Source organism: Tursiops truncatus, chromosome 17 (genome assembly GCF_011762595.2).
Source record: "Tursiops truncatus isolate mTurTru1 chromosome 17, mTurTru1.mat.Y, whole genome shotgun sequence".
Lineage (NCBI taxonomy): Eukaryota > Metazoa > Chordata > Mammalia > Artiodactyla > Delphinidae > Tursiops > Tursiops truncatus.
The window spans coordinates 41501431-41526992 of record NC_047050.1 but is presented as its reverse complement, the minus strand read 5'-3'; positions in this window follow the sequence as shown (position 1 = coordinate 41526992).

Sequence of the window (25562 nt, the reverse complement as noted above, 5' to 3'; positions counted from 1 at the left end):
CTTGGTCCCTGAAAAGTATTTGCTCGTGGGTCATGACTGTAACGTATTTGAAGAGGAGATGAAAAGGCATAGAACACCATTCCCGAAAACGTGTTCCCCGAAGACATCAGAGACGCTGGGCAAAAAAGACAGGATGATTCAGTACAACCCCATACGTCTCTGAGAATCCTTCAGTGGCTCCCCATTGCCCTTAACATAAAGCACAAACGCACTAGGTATCTGTGATCTTTTGGACAGTGGGCTTCAGCCCTGACTCCTCACCTTTTAAGCTCCAGCATGTTTTTGAGACCCGTGGCGGCCGCCTGAACCAGGGGAAGCACTCCCCCTGCTGGCGGGCAGCTCTGCTGCACCTTAACCCCAACTGCCCATGTATGTACCTTCCTCTACAGAGTTGGGGGTGTTCCTGGAAATTTGCGTATTAAATTGAATGACATGGTGAGTGTTCCTGGGGTGTGCACGTAAAATGGAGATCTGTGTCAAATCCTTTTTGTGAGGCAAGAAATCCTTTTGTGATGGGGAATAATCACTGTCCTTCTCCAGCCCTTCATTTGTTGAAGCTGTGGATTTGGGGGTTTAATGAAGGGGTTCTCTAGATGCTGGTGTTCCTGCTGAAGACCACGTGCATGGTTCCTGGGGAAAGGCCGCGGTAGCTGAAGCTCTGCTCAAAATGCTTGCACATTTTGACATTTCCATGGTTTGTTGAGGCTCCTTGTAACCCAAAGCTTGTCTCTGGCGAGTGGTTGGTGTTTCTCAGAGCCTGTTGGGGGATGTTGTCAGCAGCCTCAAGGGCCCTCCACTGGTTGACCCAGCTGGACCAACGCACACATTTGGAAATGGGTCAACTCCTCCTGTGGGCCTTGGCTATAGAATGATCAGGAGGGAACAGGAAAGAGAGGGCAAAGAGAAACACCCCCTGCATTGGAAGGGTATCAACCCTTACCCGAAGGGATTGTGCCTGTCACAATTAGGGTTGTTTTTCCTCCCTCCAGATGTTGCGTGTTACAGAATCCTTTGTTGGTAAGCACACGCATGGCAGCCTTAGCAGCAGCCAGTGCCAGCCCAAAGGCTTCAACAATGGGGGCTGCAATTGAGCATGAAGTATGGTGTGCCATGCACTGAGGTATGAATGTGTACTTCTGACAACACCGTGCTGTGGTGTTCCCAAGATCACAGACCCAGTTCTGTTTGTGAACTTTTTGTCACCGGATATAATGAGGCCCCTGATTGAGCCTGGAGACTTGACCTGAAGGAATGATTGATGGGATTAAGCTTCAAGGCTTTCTTGATTTTGTGATTTGAATCCTTGCCATGAGAACCCACCTTCAAGGCCAGTCTCGTGGTTTCACCTGGAGACCCAGGAAGGTGGGCCCTGGGTAGTTCCCAAACTAGACTCTGTGGAAGCCAGAGTCTAGAAAAGCCAGGCTGCTTCTCTATAGTGGGTGGGTGTGTTGCAAGTCAGCAAGGAGACCAACTGTGGGATCCCTGCTAACTCAGCCATCAAAGGAGGCCAGAAACCACTGGACTTGAAAATTATGTTCACAGCACCTTGAGCTCAGAGCATGAAGGGAAACCCAGAATAAAAAGCACAAAGACTCTTTCCTTCTTCAATTGAGAGGGCAGACAGGCTACATGCATTTGAAAGCAGTTATAAACACCAGACCCACCAACTACAATTTAGGAGGTCTTATATGTAATCTGCCCAGTCCCAGATATTTTAATTCTATGTTGCAGGGAAGTGAGTGCCAGCTGGCTGCTGACCGACCATGCTCAGGGTTCAGTTCTAAACAGCACTGTTTGGGAAAAGCTCAATCTAAAACAGACAGCTCTGGATGTGTTTAGGTTTTGCTTTCTTTCCACTTTTAAATATTAAAAATTGACTCCAGCTGTGGGGTAGAAAGTAACGCCTAACCTATAAAAACATTGACAAATAAATCACAATGCAATTTGCTGCGCATTTTTGTGAGGTCTAAACACCAGTTCTTGAAAGGAATTTTCCATTATTGCATCTTGGGAAGATAACTTCTTCATGAAAAATTCATTTGACTTTTATATTTCATAAAATCATCACATCGCATTCCCACATTTGGGATCTGCATGTGCGCTGGAGCACCCATGACTTTCAGCTCGTCTTTCCAGACTCCTAAGCCTCCCTTCATGACTTTTGCAGGGCGGGGACAACATCAGAAGCCTTACCTGGTCATTGAGGTTACGTTGCATCCCCTGCCCAGGACCCTGTCCTCCTGAAAGCCAGGCGGAGTCCCAGCAAAGGGAGAGCTCTCTTTGAGCCTCGTTTGAGAACCAAACTCCCCTACCCAAACTCGGTTCACGTATGCACACCCCTGGGCACCACCCCCATCCAAGCGAGAAATAAGCTTTCACCCACATTATTTTTGGGGAGCATCACTACTAGCATTAGCGCTTTTCTTTCTGAGGTAAGGATAAAAGATTCATGGGAAACAGAACAGAGGCGAGGAGAGGGGTCTATGTAACAGACTTGGTGCTATAAGTTGGAGTCTTCAAATACCTTTTTTTTTTTTTTTTTTTGGTGGTACGCGGGCCTCTTCACTGTTGTGGCCTCTCCCGTTGTGGAGCACAGGCTCCGGACGCGTAGGCCTAGCGGCCATGGCTCACGGGCCCAGCCGCTCCGCAGCACGTGGGATCTTCCCGGACCGGGGCACGAACCCGTGTCCCCTGCATCGGCAGGCGGACTCTCAACCACTGCGCCACCAGGGAAGCCCCAAATACCTTTTTTCATAAATGATGCTGATCCCAGCCCAGTTCCCATGGTATCAGCCATGGTAGGGTAAGCACGCTGCTGCACTAACAAACAACCCCAAATCTCAATGACTTATTTCTGCTTATATTACACGTCCATCATAGGCCCACTGCATTGTAATGGTTATTCCAGGATCCAGCCGATGGGACAACCACTATCTGAGATGCTGTCAGTGTTCGTGGCAGAGGAGAAGGGTATCTTGGAAGGCCTCTCATGAATAATTAAATGTTCACGCTCATTGGCCAGAACTGGTCGTATGGTGCCATCCAGACTCAGGGGATGCCAGGAAATGAAACCCCCTTTACTTACCCAGAAGACAGACAGCAGAAAAGACTTGGTGACTGGCATTGATGGATGTTACATCCAACACGTCTGCCTAATGGTGGAGGTCCTTCAGCAGTCTGTATCCTAGCCAGCAACCCTTCTGCACCCTGGCCTTGACAAGGTCACAGCCCTGGGAGTACGGTCATAGAGAGCAGTCAGACTTGTAGTGAATACCCTCTTGGGGTGTCTTCCCAGTCCCTGTACCTCTTCTCTGAGTGCTACACCCAAACTACCTACTCATAGGGGTGACCCCAGCAGTTGCTGTCATGTCAGTACTGCACAAGCCCTCCCTAGATCCAGTTGATTGGATCAGAGGAGTGCACCTAACCAGAGCAGAGCTAACAGGATTCTATGTCCCAGAAATTCAGAATTGGGGTTCAGAAACAGCTAGTCTGAGTGATGCATGGACATTTGGAAGCTCTGCTAAAGGCATTTTCTGCTTATGCATGGAAAAACTAAGAAAATTGTACTGCAGAAGGACGCGTCAGGCATACAGAGAGAATCCCAGCCTCACCCTAGCACGTAGACACTTGATTCTAGCTCGAACCTGGCACTTGGTTGGCAAAGAAAAATGAACGTTGTGTGGGCTAATGCAAGCATCCACCACAGAAGGTAATTACTTAGGTCAAGGGCATTGAGTGTCTGTAAGATTCCTATTAAAACACTGTCACTCATGGAATAGATAATAGCTAGCACCGTTACCAGCCATGGCCACTTTATGGTGGAGAAGTTTAGCAGGTTGGGCAGCCATTTGGTGATATCTTTAGAGAAAAGAGCCCCAGATTAGTCAATTTTGATAGACTGGAATGTATGGGCTTATAATAATGAGGAAATGCTTAATTGCAGATAACAGGAAGCTCCCAAATAACAGTAGGTTATTTCTCTCACACACAAAGAGGTAGGTAGTCTGGGGCCAGCACAGCCACTCAACAAAATCAACACTGGTGCGGTTTTTTCCCTTCAGTTCTCTGCTCTGCCTGCCCTTAGAAATCTCATCTTCATGTTCTAAAACGATGGCTGTTGGAACGCCTCCATGTTGTTCCTGCCAGGTGGAAGAAGAGAAGAAAGTTGTGTTCCCTTCTTTGAAGACTTCCCAGAAGTCTCAGTGGCCAGAACTTAATCACTTAGATGAGAAAGGCAGGAAAGCAGCTCTAAGAAGTTCTTCCTACGTGGAGTTGCCCGGGCTCCACCAGGTGCTTGTGGTAACATTAGCTCTGTTACACTGGCTCCAACTAACTGGAGTAGGAACCAGGACCCAAATAGGACACCCATGGGTACACCAGGCATGAAGAAATCCGGCCTTGATGGCAAGTTGGTTTGAAACTGTCTAGTTGGAACGTTCTGGCCAGTTGGAGCCTTACATAATGAACGGTGACATAAAGACCAGATCAGATCCTCCCTTGGAGGGTGCACCACGCAGATGGAAGGGAGTCACGCAGCCTCAGGCTATGTCCCAAATGGTGCCGACTCATTGCTCCATGTCTCCTTGAGTTCTGTTGTACATCCCTGACTTGGAAGTCCTGGGATCCTCAGGGACACCATATTAGAGGCCACGCCTGTCTCATGTATCCTTGTAGTAAACCTCCTTACCAGATGTTATCTAGGAGAGTTTCTTTTTTTGTTTTGCGGTACGCGGGCCTCTCACTGTTGTGGCCTCTCCCGTTGTGGAGCACAGGCTCCGGGCGCACAGGCTCAGTGGCCATGGCTCACGGGCCCAGCCGCTCCGCAGAACGTGGGATCTTCCTGGACCGGGGCACGAACCCGCGTCCCCTGCATCAGCAGGCAGACTCTCAACCACTGCACCACCAGGGAAGCCCCCTAGGAGGGTTTCTTTATCAAACCTTTAAAAGCCTGATTAATACAGGAATTATTGTGATAATTATAATTATTGTAATTAACGTCAGAGAGTTTCCAGGAGAGGGAAGGGAAAGAGAATGACATTGATGATTCACCACTTTGCATCAAACTGATCTGGACATGGAGAGGACTGTGATCACTGTAATTTCTGTCTGCCTACAGAACAACAAATGTACGTCTTTCCCATACCTTTCCTCCTGGTTCCTATGGCCTCTATACCTACTTTCACCTATATGTGTTAATTCACTAGGAGTTGCAAATTGGTGATATTTTAGTTCTAATAATTTGTTTTCATTTACTAATTGGAATACTTTTATAAAGAAACTCTTGCCCTCATCTACTATTTGGTTACCCAAAGGTACAGTTCAAATAGGAAAAGCAAGATATATAAAAAGCCTGCCTCCTCTGTAGATGACTAATTCTTTTTTTTTTTAATTTAAATACCATTATGAAATTGTGGGTTTAAACATATGTAATGGATTTCAATATACTAAAATTATTTCTCATTGTCCTTTCATTGGTGGAGTTCTCTTCAGGTTGGCTCCTGAGTCCTTTTGACATAACCCTTTGCTTCCTGTTTCCTGCTAACTGGTCTGACAAGTTGTTCACCTTGTATATTTCCTGTCTTATATTTGGAGTCAGTCATTTGTCTAAGTAGCTCTGTTTCTTCTGAGTAAGAAATAGCATTTAGAAAGCCGTCTGGGTGTTAAGGATGCCATTGCTACTGTGTTGATCATTGTTTCTAGACATTTTCAGCGGACAGAGTGCTGGGGGTGAGGGAGGGAACATATATGAAGCATATATATATATAAAATTTATAAATAAATTGGAGATGAGTGAAAATTTATAAATATAAAATTTATATATATATATATATATATATATATATATAATTGCACATAGTCATAAAGAACTGTTTTATTGTTCTTGACTGTTAATTTTAATGTCTATGTCAGTTCTGGGTTGGTTTCAATAATGATTAATTATTCTCCTCATTATGGCTTGTGCTTTCCTGCCTCTTTGCAAGCCTGGCCACAATAGGCATTATTCCCAACACTGTGTAAGTGTCAGGTACTCTTCCCCTCAGTCTTTTCAGGTGGTTCTTTCCCCAGCTTTGGGTAGCACTGATCAGTACTCTGTTGAATACCCTAAGAGGACCCTCTTCAGATCTCTAGAGTTCTTTTTCTGTGCTGCTCTCTCCTCAGCATTCTGTTCTGCTAACTCTAGCTCCTTTTGGTCTCCCTAGGCTCATAGGTTTGTCTCCTCAACTTGAGGAATCTGCCAGACTCCTCCTTGGTTTCCCATCTCTGCACCAAAACCTGGAAACTCTCATAAGGCAGCAAGTTGAAGCAATCATAGGGCTTACTTTGACTGTTTCCCATGTCTCAGGGGTCACTGTCATTCATTGCTTGATGTCCAGTGTCTTGAAACCACTGTTTCATATATTTTGTCCAGTTTTTCTTTGGCTTTTCCATATTGGAGAGTAAATCCAGCCTCTGTTATTCCATCTTGGCCTGAAGCAGAAGAGTGATGTGCTTTTCAACCTTTTTTTCAGGAATATTTCCAGAATTGTGCATGCTAGTATTTTTTCTGTTCCGTTGTTTTAATTTTCATCTTCAGAAATTTCTGTTATCTGTATGTTGGATTTGTTTTGCCTATCTTCAATATTTGTTCTTTTGTCTCAAATTCTTTTTCTGTCATTCTTCACTTTTTTCTGATTTTTAATTTTTTCCTCTTTCTTGTGTCTACCTTTCTTAAGACATTTTCTGTTGTGTTTTTTTGCTATCAGCTTTATAGTTTAGTATTCATTTCTTTTTTTCTAAATTTTTTGCTGCATTGGGTCTTTGTTGCTATGTGCAGGCTTTCTCTAGTTGCAGCGAGCCGGGGCTACTCTTGGTTGCAGTGCGCGGGCTTCTCATTGCAGTGGCTTCTCTTGTTGCAGAGCATGGGCTTTAGGCGCACGGGCTTCAGTAGCTATGGCTCGTGGGCTCAGTAGTTGTGGCGCGCAGGCTTAGTTGCTCCGTGGCATGTGGGATCTTCCCAGACCAGGGCTCAAACCCATATCCCCTGCATTGGCAGGTGGATTCTTAACCACTGCGCCACCAGGGAAGTCCTAGTATTCATTTCTGAAATAATGTTGTTGTTTTTTTTTAACATCTTTCCAGAGTTCTGTCAGCTCATTTCTGAGTTTTTCTATTTCTGACTTTTGTTGTTCTTTCAAGTCTTAAATTATCTTCCTAGTGTCTTTTGGTTCATTTTGAAGTAATAAGTTGTGATTTTGATATGTTTTGTGGACACGTCTTTCTGGTGTGTTTTTTATTATTTATAGGAATGTTATTCTCATTGACTTCTGTTTTTAAATAGTAACTTTTTATGGACTTTGAGTGTTGCTCATTATGTGACATTAGTTTTCCTAGGCATGTAGAATGAGGTAGGAAATGAGGTTCGGGAAAACTTTTCTAACCGCTCAGAGTGCCATCTTCTGTTGTTGTGTAGAGTTAATAAATACATGAGCTTCTTTCCTGACACTTGCAGGCTCTGTTCTTTCCCTCCATGCCAGATTGGACTTTTGCTTTCATCCTTTCTTATTACCCATGTCCTGACCAATTTTGATTCCATTCCCATAAGTTTCTCCTAACTGTGTAGCCCTGTCCTAGAAGGGAGCTCTGGGTTAGTTTTGAGAGTTCAGAGGGTTAGACGGATCCAGCCTCTTCAGTCATTCTTACCAGAGCCCCTTTTTATTCACTTGTATGGGAAGAAGCAATGCCCTCCCAGTTTCACCTGCCATTCTCAAATTGGCTCACTCTGCTTTCCAGTGTGTACCTGCTGGGTATTTGTTCTTGGGCCCATCAAACCCTGCCAAGTTGCTTCTTGCCTCTTCCACTTGTGCAGATCCTTGATACTGTGCAGTTTTGTGGCTGCTGTTGGTTTGCCTTATCTGCTTCCATTTTGGGTTGTCACCTAGTTTTGTGTCCATGTGTTTTCAGTTTTGCTATGTATTTGTACTGTATTTATGAGAGGGTTCAGACAGATTGAAAAACTCTGCTGTGACCACCACCATTTCCCAAAGATTCTGTATCTGGCATATGACATTTTGAAAGAGTTTCTTCCCCATTGGCAAAGCCCTAGACAGACCGAAACCAGGAAAGGGGAGTGAGAGATAGGATTCCCACTAAGATGAAATGGAGAAAAGCATTAGGAGGTTATCCAGTGCATTCAGTGTAGGTGCTGAGGGTAAAGGAATGGTGTTAGTATTTGAAGAGCTGCTTTATTTACTTCTACTCAATAAATAGGATGTCATTTTTCCATTATGAGAGTCAAGAGGACCTGCAGTAGTTTGGGTATGTATTTCTAGATCAAGTATATATAGATCTCTTACTTCAGGCTCAGTAACTTACAATATTTTGTTCTGTTTTATATTAAAATGGCCTATTGCCACATGCTCACTGATACCTAGGACTCTCAGTTCTAACATTCTGTGCTTCTAAGGGTCTCAAAATATTTGATAGATCTTTTAATTGTATGTGTCCTGTAATGACCTTAGAGATGCAATTCAGGATTTCAACTACCCTATATTTTCCTACCCTATATTTCACTAATATGTGTGATAGGATTAGCAGCACAGGGTCATAAATTGATGAGTCCCAAACCTCCCATTCATGTTCTCCTGCTCTGGCCATGTTGCCTTTCCCAGTTGAGTTTGTCTATCCCACTTTTGAAAACAAACCCAGGCCATTTGCCGAAGAGATAAAAGACACTGAGCAGTGATGATGCCTAAACTATGCTGAGCATGTTGCCCAATCTTTCTCTTTCTGGGCTATTGGGCTTTCCTGGCAGACTGACTTTGTGGGGCTTCTCAGAGTGTTTGCTACAGGTAACTGTCCGTGTCTCATTTGGAGTCCATGGCTCCAGAGCTATAGGGAGCCAAGGAAGGAAATGGGCTGGATTCCCAGATGAAGGGGAATGTGGCATTGGAAAATATGGGGGAATTAGGGCAAACTTTATCTCCAGATGTAAACAGCGCCTTTCTAAGGACTTGTCAGATGATTTGCAAAACAATTGTGTTTTCTTCAGTGGCCCGAAACAATGTCCACATGGAGTTTTTATGGTTCTAGGGTCCCACATGGCCCGATCTCTTTTCAAAATCACATTCAAAGAAAATGCACTTCAGAAACTAAAAACAATTTTAAAATCACACTAGTCTTTATTGTATCTCTCAAAGATGGGGATCCAATATTGAATCCTAGGCAACACAGGGTACCATAAAATTTTCACTCATCTCCAATTCTCCACAGCTATTCCATAGCCTCTAACTCACTCAGTCTTCTCCAAAACTTTCCCTGACATCCATCCTGCGGGTCATCATACATGATTTTCTCCACTATCATTATTCTCTGCCCTGCTGCCTCACCAGAAATTGCCACAGGGGTTACCACACCTCCAGGCTGCTCTAGGAAAGCTGGGAGACCTGTGGCTCCTTACTCCCTGGTCTTCCCTTGTTGCCCGAGGGAAGCTGGCAGGACCTCTGGGAACTATATTCTTTGCTTGCTCTGAATGGTTTTTTTTGCGTGTAAGTCCAGGGAAGAATTACTAATGAATAAAGCTCTCCTCCTTTATATATTTAATCAATTATGGAAAGTACATTTGAGAAAGCTTCCAAATGAGTCCCTGGGGTCAGTGATAGTGGTGAGAAGGGGACTAATGCTGAGCAAAATCATTAATAGCCACCCCAGTGGATGGGCAGGGCTTCCAAAGGGCAGACCTCCAAGGGAGTACTGAGGAGTGATCTTGCTTGCTGTAGAAGCTGACTGTGTGGTCTAAGCTCCCTGGCACCCCTTTAGGAAAATCCAGTTTTGCTTGTAGTCCCCTTATAAGTGCTTCAGTGTCATCTGGAGTGGTTTAAACCTAGGGGACAGATGGGAAAATTTGATGAGGTATTAGCAGTGATCAGAGATGATCAAAAGCTTACAATTGGGCCTAGAATAGAGAAGAGTATGGAGGTCAGAGAGAGGCAGTGTGGTTTCACAACAGGATGGTCCACTAGGAGCAACGAGAAAGTGATAATTATCTACAAACCTAGAAGGTACTGGGGCACCCACCCAGTAGGCTAGGACTCATGGGCAGTACTGGAAAGATCAAGGCACATATTTTGTCCTAGAGAAATTGAGGTGCTGGCTATGACAGGCACTCCATGCAGGGGAACTAGAAAAGGATGCAGTGAGCAGAAATGGGGCCTAAAACAAGGAGACTGGTCATAGGGAACAAGACACAGCCTAGTTTTTAGAATCCAGGGACAAGATCAGAACTAAGCCCTAGGAAAACTGAGTGAAGCTGAGCCCACAAAGTACAAAGTGTAAGAGCATGGGCTGGGTTGGAATCCTGGCTCTTTGACCTCTCACCTTTGTGACCTCAGGAAAGTTAAAGAATCCCAGCCCAGTTTCCTTATCTCTAAAAGGGGGTTAGTAATTCCCACCTCACAGAATAGTCATAGACACTACATGGCATGACTGTTCTCAAGCACCGGTACTGCAGAGTAGGGCTATAAAGCATGTTAGCTCTTCTTTTCCCCCAGTCATCATCATCATCATCATAGCTCACCCACCCATTCAGAACACGACTCACCCCAGAGCCTGGGCTGCTGATTCTGCAGAGAAGTGATGGGGAGAAGTAGGCACAAAATACCTGCACGTGTACAAACGAGATAGCCCCATCTTCCTCAAGTTTGTTTGCAAGTCAGTTTTTTGGCACTCGGAACCCCTGTCCTTCAAAACTATACTATAAACAATGGTCGAGGTGTCAGACTGGCCCACCCATGCCTTTTTCTTCAGGGGAAAGAGGCTAAGCATTGAGTTGCCATGAGGTGGGGCTGTCATCTTCACTCTGACCTTCAAAGGAGAGGACTTGAAAGCAGAGGAAGGGTGGAAATCTGCCTTGAGATGAGACAAGGTCTTCGAGGCCACACGAGGGCTTTCCCAAACCCATAGATCTCTTGGAGCCATGCTACGACACTGATCCTGGAGAGCAGCGCTGAACCCCCAACCATGGAAGCCCAGATGTTCCAGGCTGAGAGCTGGGGAGAAGGGGGGCGGCTGGACCTTCTTTGCGATGGTCCATGATCCTCATTCTTTTCCCTGCCCCTACTGAAGCTGTGCTAGTTGAGTGGGTGCGTCTATTTCTGCCATTTGCCAGCTGTTGTAAGAGAACTAAAAGTCCCATCTGAGGCTGTGATGACCAATTTAATGATGTGGCTGTGAATTAGGGCCTAACAACAGAATTGTCACTTCATTTTCGGGCTTAGATGAGTTGAGTTGACTTTATGCTGCTTGACCCTGAAGTGGGCCCTATGATGCAGCTCTGCGTGGAATCCTCCAGGAGGGAGAAGGGGTGGAAGAAGGGCAATGACAAAACTTGCTCAGGCCATTCTGAACCAGAGGACAGAAAGTCTCAGATTAAATGGGAACTGCAGCAATACCCAACTTACCCTGAATTGTTGGAGAATAGGAGCTCTAAATTGATGCATTTTTTAAACAACTGAAAGCAAATGCTTCTTCCCCAAAATGGAAACTTCTAAAAGCACATTCATCATTGTTCCATGCTGTAATGGAGCTGTGTCCCGAGGAGCTTTCCCTGGCACTAAATGACCCCCAACTAATGTGTTTTTCTATTCGGGGATTCTTTTGTCCCTTTTTTTATTGCCAGCTACCACTTCTCAGCATGTCATCTCCCAGCATCTCCCACTCTGCTTGCTTGGCTTTGAACTCTGCAGGAGCTAAAGGTTACCAGAGAAAATGAGAAAATCAATCTGCTGGAAGAGTATCTTTATATTTCATTTGATTCTAAGGCAATAGAGTTGGATGAAGGATTGTTTTTCTTCCTCATCTTCTATGTGTCATCACTGCCACCCACCTCCCCAAAACACACACAGAAACACTCAAGGAAGACCAAGGCCCTGACCCATAGCCTTTTTCTTCATCCCAATCCCTGCCATTACTACCCTTAGACCCAGCCCACCAGGGCTCCTGCCCTGGACCCCCTCTTTTAGAGGACCCTGCTGTGACCTTCCTACAGCCATCTTCCTTCCCATGGGGCAAGGAATCCAAGGAGCCAAGGGAAGAGTCCCATAGGGAGTCCATACTCCCTATTTCAAGCCCATGTTCTGGGTACCTAGGACCCTGGGCGTCCCATGCTCAAACAGCCTTGAACCCACTTCAAAGGCCTCTTCCCTCTAGAGGGTGGACAGCGCTGCTGTGGTTAGAAGGGTGTGGGTGGAGCTTGGATGCACAGGCTGAGGTCACACAACTAACTCCATCTGGGAACGGAACAGGGCTGGGGTTGGGAAGAGAAGGAAGGCGCCACCATCTGCACTCTTGCCAACGCTGCACAAATCTTAGGGGTGGACTAAATTCCTGCTGTATTTTAGGACATTTCAATGGCTTTGTGAGTGTCCCATCCAACACAATACTAGCCTTTTTGGGTTCTTGGCCTCCTGAATTCCAAGTACCTTCACCTGCACTCCAGATTACAGCATTGCCCTGAATTTCACTAGTACTTCTGAATTTGTGGGCACTAAGCACGTCAAATATTATTTGCCCACTTGGGCCATTCCCCTCCTGCCCTCTGCCAGCTAAGGCACTGAGCCTGGGAAACCCAGGCCACCATTTCTTTCAAAATCTGAATCTCCTTTTCCTTCTCATTGCTGTGACATCACCCTTTGGGGAAACAATCTGCTCCCTCTTTGACAACCAACTTTAGTTCTTTGATGAGCCTAGAACTTTAAAAACACAAAGGCCTCTATTAGGAATATCTGCAAAACAGCTGACCCTCCCTACCTAAAAAGACACAAAAATCTGAACAGGAGTAGCACAGAGGTGAGGGAGAAATACTTTTCACGTCTCTACAGATCTGACATATCTCTCAAAGGCCACCCAACCATCCTTGGACTCTCCCTTGCTCAGAGGGTTGCCACTTGTATTTCAGCCTATTCTGAGACATTCTGTTCCGATTCTTGACTTTGTGCCTTTCCTCCTTTCATTACCTGGAGAAGGCCCTAACCACCTCTGCCCTCAAATGTCATATTATTCTCTCACGCGGCCTCTGTTCTTTAAGCTTGCACTTCATGCTGAAGCAAAGCAAAATCAGGCTGCCTTACCCTTTGTAAAACCCTTCACTGCTCCCCATGTGGAAGAAAGCTCCCACTCTACGGCCTGCCTGTCCATCTCTCCATACTCATATCCCATCAGCCCCAGTTTCAGTAATATCAGATCACTTGCTTCTGTGTGTTTGTTCATGCTACCCCTCTGCCTAGACGCCCTTACTGCCACCCTGCTCCTTCACTGTTCACCCCTCTTCTCATGACCAACTCTGACTGTCCCTTGACACTCAGCTCAGGTGTCCACTTCCTGACCCTGCTCCTATCTCCTGGCAAAGGCCAGGTTGATGCCCCTCTACTGGGCATCCACAGGACTCGTTAAGCCCCTGTATGTGTTTTTAAGTGTCCTTAAGTTCCTCAAGAGTGGCCACTGAATTTTTTTCACCTCTGTGTCCCAGCCTTACCGCACCAAGCCCTCAATAAATATTTCCTGAACACATTCAAACTGAGAAGAGGATGTGGATTTGGGGGATACTTATTTCCTCACTAGTGACTCACTCAAAGGTCTGCTTATTTCTGGGTCTCCTATGACTGGGGCTAGTAGAAGTCAAACTACTAGTAGATCAATCTTAATCAATCAGTTAATTATTATATCAATAGATTCATTAAGCGTCTGCTATGTGCTGAGCATTCCGAAAAAGTACGCAATTATACTCAAAGGTTTCTGTCTTCAAGGAGATGAAAACCTTGATAATTTTTCTGGAAACTAAAAATAACATTATTCACAGCACAGCATTTTTAATAGAAAAAGCATGAAAAAAATTCTTTTTTCCCTTTTCATGTCTCAAAATGTTTGATTATCAGCTCGCCTAAGGTTCCCAAGCCTCGGGTTTCTGGATTGCGTTTGGCAGCCACAGTCTGCCTGAGAGGACTGAGAAAATCAAATAAGGACAAAGTATTATAGGGGAATGTTATTTTCAGGCAATAAAAAGAGACCAGAACTAGAAAAGCAACAACAGACCAAAGCGGGGAAAGGTGAAGACCTGTTTCTTTTATTCTTCTGAGAAAAAAAAAAAAATTGAACAAGCCACTTAGAGAGATTTTGTGGAATATTTGCTTCCAGAGCAGTGATTTTGTGACCCTTCATCAGTGATTCTCAAACAGGGGCGATTTTGCCCCCCAAAGGACATTTGGCAATGTCTGGAGACATTTTTGGTTGTCACATCTTCAGAGAGGGATGGTCAACGGGCATCTGTCTATCCCATGGAGGCCAAGCGTGGTTCTAAACATCCTGCAATGCAAGGACAGACCCCACAGCAAAGAATTATCTGGCCCCAAATGTCAGTAGTGCTGAGATTGAGAAACCCTGCCCTGTATTAGGGAGTGGGATCGACACTAACTACTTTCCAAAATTCCACAAAAACAATCAAATGCAGTAATGGTGTTTCGTAGTCACAAGCTTGACCCCTGGGCAGCTCTGACTCACACGTAAGGACAAAGCTGGGACTTTGACAGACGCCGGAACAGAGCTCTTGGATGATTTTTATGCTATAATTAGCCTTTAAATACTCTCACCCGCCTTTCCCTTCCCTGCCTCCAGTTTTGTTTTTTTTTTTTTAAAAAAAAAGGGAAATTAAATAAACAAGAACAACCCCAAAATACCCTTTGTTTATGTCGTTGGCTTTTGTTTTTTTTAATTTTCTTTGCTGATGGAGTAAAACACAATATCATGGAGAAAGAAAATCACTAAAGGTTACTGCCGAGGCTTAGTGGCAGCTCATGGAGCACAGCAAAAGCCTTGCTTATGTGAACTACTCAAGAGAGTCAAACGCCTCAGACAGAGATGAAATACACAGGGGAAATATGATGGTCACAACTTGCTAATTGTGCTTTCCCCCATGGTAGGTATTTCTGGGTTATTTATTTATTTAAACACGGTGGTGTATGTTTGAAGTAAGAATATCCCAATCCATATTGTTCTATTTTCCCCTGAGAGGGTCATATTTCTTCTGTCAATAACCCAGGCTCAGTTCTCCTTCAGCCCCATATTACACTTCCTCATAAGAGATGAAAATGCCACATTTTCCTCGAGATCTTTATTCCACATGACTTTGCTAATGACTAGAGTAAAACTGAGAAGTTCAGGAGCAGGAAGTCTCTCCCTCTGTTAAAGTGAGTAGACAAACCAAAGGCAAACAAGACGCCAGAAGCTGAAATGTACTTTTAGAGTGTTTAAGATATGTTCCACAAACCTGGAGGCTATCCTCGATCTGTGCTAGGACCTTCTTGCCTCTCCACCTAATTCTCCCTGCAACATACAACCATGTCACATAGCCAATGCTGACAAAATCTTCTCATCATTTTGTTGTAGATTTTTGTCTCTTGGCATTGAAAGGATGTAATGCAAATGTTTATCAAGTCTCGCCAATCTTACCTCACCCCTATCTCTTTACCTCCACCCCACAGCGACTCATCTGTACCCAGATACCCACATGAGCGTGCTAATTCACATGCCCAAGCCCTCGTAATATCTTACTGCTCTGAAGCACTTTCCCGACTGTTCACCTGAAGAACTTTTCACCTTCAAAACCTTGCTATGACAGCACCTCTATGAATATTCTGCTGACCTATAATACCCTCCCCCCCACAAACATAATTCTGTGTCAATGTAGCAGGTGTTGTTGACACCTCGCTCTTATTCCCTGGGACAACCCCAGAAGCCACCTGGAGATTCAGTAGACAATTCCTGTACATGTCTATGACTTCATTTCTCAGGATGCTGTGTCTCTTGACTTGAGGACTTTCTCTGACCACAAGAACATGTCATCCCCACACGTGGTAGGCAAGAGTGGTGGGGGAAGGTTGCCTCAGAAGCAACCCTTAACCATTGAGGGGTGGGAATTCATTCCTTATTTTACAAAGAAACCATCTTGAGGGATGTTCTCCACCATGTCTCTGATGGTTCCTGTAGGTCCGAGCCCCTGTTACCCACAGCCTTTACCCACTTATTAATACGCTCTTGATTGGCTCTTTCTCCTTCTCTGCTTTACTCTCTCATGCCTTCTTTGGACCTCCTTGGATCACCTCTCAAATAAATGAATGGCACCTAAATCTCTGTCACATGATCGACATCTTAGGAGAATACAAACTAAGACAGTCCCATACAAACTTCCATTATCATGTGTCTGCTCTGTGTTGTAATTATTTTTTCTGTGTGTTTCAGATAGCTCCTCCGAGGATAAGCACTGTGTGGTATTTATTTATCCTCAGTGCCTGACAAATAGTGGACCTTCTGTAAATGCGGTTGAAGTAAACTGAGGGGGAAATGGATGGAGGGGCTTGAACAACCATCTGCAGAAGAACTGGAAGAGTGGACCAGTGGGAATAGAAATAAAGAGAAGAAGGAATTTACTTATACAAACTGAGTTCTGAGGAAAAATCAAATAACTAGTGAGGATGGAGAACTCCCAGAAACAGCAATTAGAAAATGCATCTACTGAGGGGAATTCTCAAGAGGACAGAAGCAGCATTATAAATATGTGGAAGGAGGACTCTCGGGTGGGACAGTATCCAGGCTGGCATTTGGGTGGCCAAGGAAAGGGGGTTTCCTGCTGAATGGAAGGTGTAGATTAGACTGAACACAAGGTCAAGATGAAGGAGTAATCTGGTTCTTTATTTATAAATTATTTATTTATTTTTGGCTGCATTGGGTCTTCGTTGCTGCATGCAGGCTTTTTCTAGTTACAGAGAGCGGGGGCTACTCTTCGATGCAGTGCACAGGCTTCTCATTGCGGTGGCTTCTCATGTTGCAGAGCACGGGCTCTAGAGCACAGGCTCAGTAGTTGTGGCGCACGGGCTTAGCTGTTCCTCGGCTTGTGGGATCTTCCTGGACCAGGGCTCGAACCCGTGTCCCCTGTATTGGCAGGCGGATTCTTAACCACTGCGCCACCAGGGAAGTCCTGATCTGGCTCTTTTTGAGGAGAAACCTCCTTGAATGGTTAAGCCCCAGACTGATGTGTCAGATGACATCAAGGTTTAGCTCTCTGAGCACTTGCCATCCACTTGCACGTAGTTTCTGCTCAGCAATGAATGTCAATATGGTAGAAAATACACGATGTGTGTTCTAAGTGGCTGAGCCTGGGCTGGGCTGCAGATGCACTGAAGAAGAGTCAGTGGAGAGAAGGTAGAGGCAAGGTGCCCCAGGTGCCGAGGGAGTGGAAAGCCCCAGGAACAGAGCGCTGGGTGTTTATTTGCGCGGAGGTGTGCATTGTTTCATCACAATGCTATATCCTTCCTTAATTTTCTTCTCTTTGTAGCCTCTATTTTTTTTTTCATTTTTCATGATGTAATGCTAATGAAAACTCTCAACGGATGTGAATGGAGAGGCAACGAATGAATACAGGATTCCATCTGACAAAAATTCACTGACAATCCACTAAGTACCAGGACATGTGCCAGAGACTAAGCTTGAAGTGGGTAAAAATATAATCCCTACCCTCAAGGAGCTTACAATTTAGCAGGACCGTATTTGTAGCACATTTTCAGGAGGGCATGGAGAAGGGCATGCTAATTCCACAGAGGGGAAAGAGAAGGGACAGCTTTAGAGAAGAACTGAAGTTGGAGCCAAACAAGGAAAGCAGGGATTTCATCAGGGAGTGAAGACAGGACAGGCAACCAGACAGCCATTCACTTGTTCATTTGCTCACTGATATTGAGTTCCTATTAAGTGGCAGGCATTGGGTCAGTGATAGTGAATAAGATGACAGTCCTGCCAGTTAGGTAGAGTCCAGTGCTAGAAGCTGATGAGAACGAGGTGTGACCATACAGTGGGACAAGAACAAAAGTAAGTAATTAGCATAATTAGTAAGTAATTAGCATAGTGTGCTCTTGTACACTAATGGCACAGTATGTTTCCAACCTGGAGGGCAGTGGGTAGGGGCAAGAGTAGAGGATGGTGTGCTGGAGGAGATGACATGCCAGCAGAGACATGAAGGTTGAGGCGTTGGCCAAGTGAGCCATTGGCCATGTGAGAACAAAGCAGAATATTTTAGCAAAGAGGCGCTTCTGTGCAAATGTCTGGGAAGAAAAGGTCCATTTAGGAGGATGGTTATTGATGAGCCTGGAGAGATAAACTGGGACAAGATCTTGAAGGGCACTTTGAAGGAATGTGGACTTTATTCCTCTGACAATGAGAAATTATTGAGGCCTTAAGCATGGGCATGCCATGTTTGTCTTTACATTTTAGAAGGATTAGTCTTGCCACCAAGTAGAAAATGAATTGAAGGGGATAGGAATAGAGGCAGGAAGACCAGCTGGGAGCCGGCTGCAGTAATTCAAATGAAAAATGAGGTCCTAAGAATGAGTGGTAATGGCACGTAGAGATGGGGAGAAGTGACCCAAGTAGCACATGCACACGCCCATAGACACCAAAGAATACAGTGGAGCTGAGAGATACCACATAACGTGGCTTCAGCCCAGAGGGAGCGGTAGAAATTGAATCAAGGTCACCCAAACGTTTGTGGACTTGCAATGCCATGCTAAGTAATTTGGAATTCATACTAATGGCAGTGGTAAACCAATGAAGGATTTAAGAAAAAGAAGATTTTAACCCTGATATCTCTGAAGGATGGATTGGCGAGAGAGGAAACTGCCACCATTTTGGAAATTGATGTCGCAGTCCAGGTGTGAAACTGGGCCAAGATGTTGAACCTATCTGAGCCTGTACTCAACTATAATGTAAGTATAATAGTCTTTCAATAAGGTAAAATGGATAAAAATCTACCATATATAACTAACTAATTATATATATTATATCTATATATATTTTTTCTATCTTTCTTTTTTTCTCCCTTTAGCTCTGAGCCGTGTGGCTGACAGGGTCTTGGTGCTCTGGCAGGGTGTCAGGCCTCTGCCTTTGAGGTGGGGGAGCCGAGTTCAGGACATTGGTCCACCAGAGACTTCCCGGCTCCACTTAATATCAAATGGTGAAAGTTCTCCCAGAGATCTCCATCTCAATGCTAAGACCCAGCTCCACTCAACAACCAGCAAGCTACAGTGCTGGACACCCTGTGCCAAACAACTAGCAAGATAGGAACACAACCCCATCCATTAGTAGAGAGGCTGCCTAAAATCCTCATAAGGTCACAGACACCCCAAAACACACCACCGGATGCAGTCCTGCCCACCAGTAAGACAAGGTCCAGCCTCATCCTCCAGAACACAGGCACCAGTGCCCTCCACCAGGAAGCCTACACAACACACTGAACCAACCTTAGCCACTGGGGGCAGACACCAAAAACAACGGGAACCAGAAACCTGCAGCCAGCGAAAAGGAGACCCCAAACACAGTAAGTTAAGCAAAATGAGAAGACAGAGGAACAGCAGTTGAAGGAGCAAGGCAAATACCCACCAGACCAAAAAAAATGAAGAGGAAATAGGCAGTCTACATGAAAATAATTCAGAGTAATGAGAGTAAAGATGATCCAAAATTTTTGGAAATAGAATGGAGAAAATACAAGAAACATTTAACAAGGATCTACAAGAACTAAAGAGCAAACAAACAATAATGAACAACACAGTAAATGAAATTAAAAATACTTTAGAAGGAATCAATAGCAGAATAACTGAGGCAGAAGAACGGATAAGTGACCTGGAAGATAAAACCGTGGAAATAAGTAATGCAGAGAAGAATAAAGAAAACAGAATGAAAAGAATGGAGGACAGTCTCAGAGACCTCTGGGACAACATTAAAATCACCAATATTTGAATTATACGGGTGCCAGAAGAAGAAGAGAAAACGAAAGGGACTGAGAAAATATTGATGAGATTATAGTTGAAAACTTTCCTAATATGGGAAAGGAAATAGTTAATGAAGTCCAGGAAGTGCAGGGATCCCATACAAGATAAACCCAAGGAGAAACATGCCAAGACACATATTAATCCAACTATCAAAAATTAAATACAAAGAAAACATATTAAAAGCAGCAAGGGAAAAACAACAAATAACATACAAGGGAATCCCCATAAGGTTAACAGCTGATCTTTCAGCAGAAACTCTGCAAGCCAGAAGGGAGTGGCAAGACATATTTAAAGTGATGAAAGGGAAAAACCTACAACCAAGATTACTCTACCCAGCAAGGATTTCATTCAGATTTGATGGAGAAATTAAAACCCTTACAGACAAGCAAAAGCTAAGAGAATTCAGCACCACCAAACCAGCTTTACAACAAATGCTAAAGGAACTTCTCTAGGCAGGAAACACAAGAGAAGGAAAAGACCTACAATAACAAAGCCAAAACAATTAAGAAAATGGTAATAGGAACATACATATTGATAATTAATTTAAATGTAAAATGGATTAAATGCTCCAACCAAAAGACATAGACTGGCTGAATGGATACAAAAACAAGACCCATACATATGCTGTCTACAAGAGACCCACTTCAAACCTAGGACACATACAGACTGAAAGTGAGGGGATGGAAAAAGATATTCCATGGAAATCAAAAGAAAGCTGGAGGGCTTCCCTGGTGGTGCAGTGGTTGAGAGTCCGCCTGCTGATGCAGGGGACATGGGTTCGTGCCCGGTCCGGGAAGATCCCACATGCTGCGGAGTGGCTAGGCCTGTGAACTATGGCCACTGAGCCTGAGCATCCGGAGCCTGTGCTCTTCTGGGAGAAGCCACAGCAGTGAGAGGCCCGCGTACAGCAAAAAAAAAAAAACGCTGGAGTAGCAATTCTCATATCAGACAAAATCAACTTTAAAATAAAGACTATTACAAAAGACAAAGAAGAACCCTACATAATGATCAAGGGATCAATCCAAGAAGAATATATAAAAATTGTAAATATTTATGCACCAAACATAGGAGCACCTCAATACATAAGGAAATGCTAACAGCTATAAAGGGGAAATCAACAGTAACACAAACATAGTAGGGGATTTTAACACCCTACTTTCACCAATGGACAGATCATCCGAATGAAAATAAATAAGGAAACACAAGCTTTAAATGACATATTAAGCAAGATGGACTTCATTGATATTTATAGGACATTCCATCCAAAAACAACAGAATACACTTTCTACTCATGTGCTCATGGAACATTCTCCAGGATAGATCATATCTTGGGTCACAAATCAAGTCTTGGTAAACTTAAGAAAATTGAAATCGTATCAAGTATCTTTTCTGACCACAGCACTATGAGACTAGATATTAATTACAGGAAAAAAATCTGTAAAAATACAAACACATGGAGGCTAAACAATACACTACTTAATAACGAAGAGATCACTGAAGAAATCAAAGAGGAAATCAAAAAATACCTAGAAAAATATGACAATGAAAACACGATGACCCAAAACCTATGGTATGCAGAAAAAGCAGTTCTAAGAGGGAAGTTTATAGCAATACAATCCTACCTCAAGAAACAAGAATTATCTCAAATAAAAAACCTAACCTTACACCTAAAGCAATTAGAGAAAGAAGAACAAAATAACTGCAAAGTTAGCAAAAGGAAAGAAATCATAAAGATCAGATCAGAAATAAATGAAAAAGAAATGAAGGAAACAGTAGCAAAGATCAATAAAACTAAAAGCTGGTTCTTTGAGAAGATAAACAAAATTGATAAACCATTAGCCAGACTCATGAAGAAAAAAGGGAGAAGACTCAAATCAATAGAATTAGAAATGAAAAAGGAGAAGTAACAACTGACAATGCAGAAATACAAAGGATCATGAGAGATTACTACAAGCAACTCTATGCCAATAAAATGGATAACCTGGAAGAAATGGACACATTCTTAGAAAAGCACAACCTTCCAAGACCAAACCAGGAAGAAATAGAAAATAAAAACAGGCCAATCACAAGCACTGAGATTGAGACTGTGATGAAAAATCTTCCAACAAATAAAAGCCCAGGATCAGATGGATTCACAGGCGAATTCTACCACACATTTAGAGAAAAGCTAACACCTATCCTTCTCAAACTCTCCAAAAATATAGCAGAGGGAGGAACACTCCCAAACTCATGCTATGAGGCCACCATCACCTTGATACCAAAAGCAGACAAAGATGTCACAAAGAAAGAAAACTACAGGCCAATATCACTGATGAACATAGATGCAAAAATCCTCAACAAAATACTAGCAAACAGAATCCAACAGCATATTAAAAGGATCATACACCACGATCAAGTGGGGTTGATCCCAGGAATGCAAGGATTCTTCAATATACATAAATCAATCAATGTGATACACCATATTAACAAATTGAAGGAGAAAAACCATATGATCATATCAATAGATGCAGAAAAAGCTTTCGACAAAATTCAACACCCACTTATGATTTAAAAAACCCTCCAGAAAGTAGGCATAAAGGGAAATTTCCTCAACATAATAAAGACCATATATGACAAACCCACAGCCAATATTGTTCTCAAAGGTGAAAAACTGAAACCATTTCCACTAAGATCAGCAGCAAGACAAGGTTGCCCACTCTCACCACTCTTATTCAACAAAGTTTTGGAAGTTTTACCTAGAACAATCAGAGAAGAAAAAGAAATAAAAGGAATCCAAATTGGAAAAGAAGAAGTAAAGCTGTCACTGTTTGCAGATGACATGATACTATACATAGAGAATCCTAAAGATGCTGCCAGAAAACTACTAGAGCTAATCAATAAATTTGGTAAAGTAGCAGGATACAAAATTAATGCATAGAAATCTCTGGCATTCCTATACACTAATGATGAAAAATATGAAGAGAAATTAAGGAAACACTCCCATTTACTGTTGCAACAAAGGGAATAAAATGCCTAGGAATAAACCTACCTAAGAAGACAAAAGAACTGTATGCAGAAAACTATATGACACTGATGAAAGAAATCAAAGATGATACAAACAGATGGAGAGATATACCATGTTCTTCGTTTAGAAGAATCAACATTGTGAAAATGACTATACTACCCAAAGCAATCTACAGATTCAATGCAATCCCTATCAAGCTACCAATGGCATTTTTCACAGAACTAGAACAAAAAATTTCACAATTTGTATGGAAACACAGAAGACCCCAAATAGCCAAAGCAATCTTGAGAAAGAAAAACTCAGCTAGGGGAATCAGGCTCCCTGACTTCAGACTATACTACAAAGCTACAGTAATCAACACAGTATGGTACTGGCACAAAAACATAAATATAGATCAATGGAACAGGATAGAAAGCCCAGAGGTAAACTCATGCACATATGGTCACCTTATTTTTCATAAAGGAGGCAAGAATATACAATGGAGAAAAGACAGTCTCTTCAATAAGTGGTGCTGGGAAAACTGGACAGCTACATGTAAAAGAAAGAAATTAGAATACTCCCTAACACCATACACAAAAGTAAACTCAAAATGGATTAAAAACCTAAATGTAAGGCCAGACACTATAAAACTCTTAGAGGAAAACTTAGGCAGAACACTCTATGACATAAATCACAGCAAGATCCTTTTTGACCCACCTCTTAAAGAAATGGAAAACAAATAAACAAAATAAAACAAAATAAAAACAAATAAAACAAAATAAAAACAAATAAAACAAAATAAAAACAAATAAAACAAAAAAAACAAACAAATAAAACAAAATAAAACAAACAAAACAAAATAAAAACAAATAAAACAAAACAAAAACAAACAAATAAAACAAAATAAACAAATGGGACCTAATGAAACTTAAAAGCTTTTGCACAGCAAAAGAAACCATAAACAAGATGAAAAGACAACATGCAGAATGGGAGAAAATATTTGCAAATGAAGCAACTGACAAAAGATTAATCTCCAAAATTTACAAGCAGCTCATACAGCTCAATATGAAAAAAACAAACAACCCAAACCAAAAATAGGCAGAAGACCTAAACAGACACTTCTCCAAAGAAGATATACAGATTGCCAACAAACGCATGAAAGGATGTTCAACATCACTAATCATTAGAGAAATGCAACTCAAAACTACAATGAGGTATTACCTCACACTGGTCAGAATGGCCATCATTAAAAATCTACAAATAATAAATGCTGGAGAGAGTGTGGAGAAAAGAGAACCCTCTCGCACTGTTGGGGGGAATGTAAATTGATACAGCCACTTTGGAGAACAGTATGGAGATTCCTTAAGAAACTAAAAATAGAACTATCATATGACCCAGCCATTCCACTACTGGGCATATACCCTGAGAAAACCATAATTCAAAAAGCGTAAGGTACCATAATGTTCATTGCAGCTCTATTTACAATAGCCAGGACATGGAAGCAACCTAAGTGTCCATCAACAGATGAATGGATAAAGAAGATGTGGCACATATATACAGTGGAATATTACTCAGCCATAAAAGGAAACAAAATTGAGTTTTTTGTAGTGAGGTGGATGGACTTAGAGTCTGTCATACAGAGTGAAGTAAGTCAGAAAGAGAAAAACAAATACCGTATGCTAACACATATATATGGAATCCAAAAAAAAAAAAAAGAAAGAAAATGGTCATGAAGAACCTAGGGGCAAGACGGGAATAAAGATGCAGACCTACTAGAGAATGGACTTGAGGATACGGGGAGGGGGAAGGATAAGCTGGGACAAAGTGAGAGAGTGGCATGGACATATATACACTACCAAATATAAAATAGATAGCTAGTGGGAAGCAGCCACATAGCACAGGGAGATCAGCTCAGTGCTTTGTGACCACCTAGAGGGGTGGGATAGGGAGGGTGGGAGGGAGGGAGACCCAAGAGGGAAGAGATATGGGGATATATGTATAACTGATTCACTTTGTTATAAAGCAGAAACTAACACACCATTGTAAAGCAATTATACTCTAATAAAGATGTTAAAAAAAAAAGATGTGGCACATATATACAATGGAATATTACTCAGCCATAAAAAGAAATGAAATTAAGTTATTTGTAGTGAGATGGATGGACCTAGAGTCTGTCATACAGATTGAAGTAAGTCTGAAAGAGAAAAACAAATACCGTACGCTAACACATATATATGGAATCTAAAAAAAAAAGGTTATGAAGAACCTAGGGACAGGACAGAATAAAGATGTAGATGTAGAGAATGGACTTGAGGACACGGGGTGGGGAGAAGGGTAACCTGGGACAAAGTGAGAGAGTGGCATGGACATGTATACACTACCAAATGCAAAATAAATAGCTCGTGGGAAGCAGCAGCATAGCACAGGGATACCAGCTCGGTGTTTTGTGACCACCTAGTGGGGTGGGACAGGGAGGGTGGGAGGGAGACACAAGAGGGAGGAGATATGGGGATATATGTATATGTATAGTTGGTTCACTTTGTTATAATGCAGAAACTAACACACCATTATGAAGCAATTATACTCCAATAAAGATGTTTAAAAAATAACAATAAAATTATCCATCACACACAGTAAGCCCTCAGTGTTAACCTTATTTGTTCTCTTACTTTTGTGAGGGTTAAGTTAAATAATATATATGAGGTTCTCAGCAGAGTAATGGCCCATACAAAATA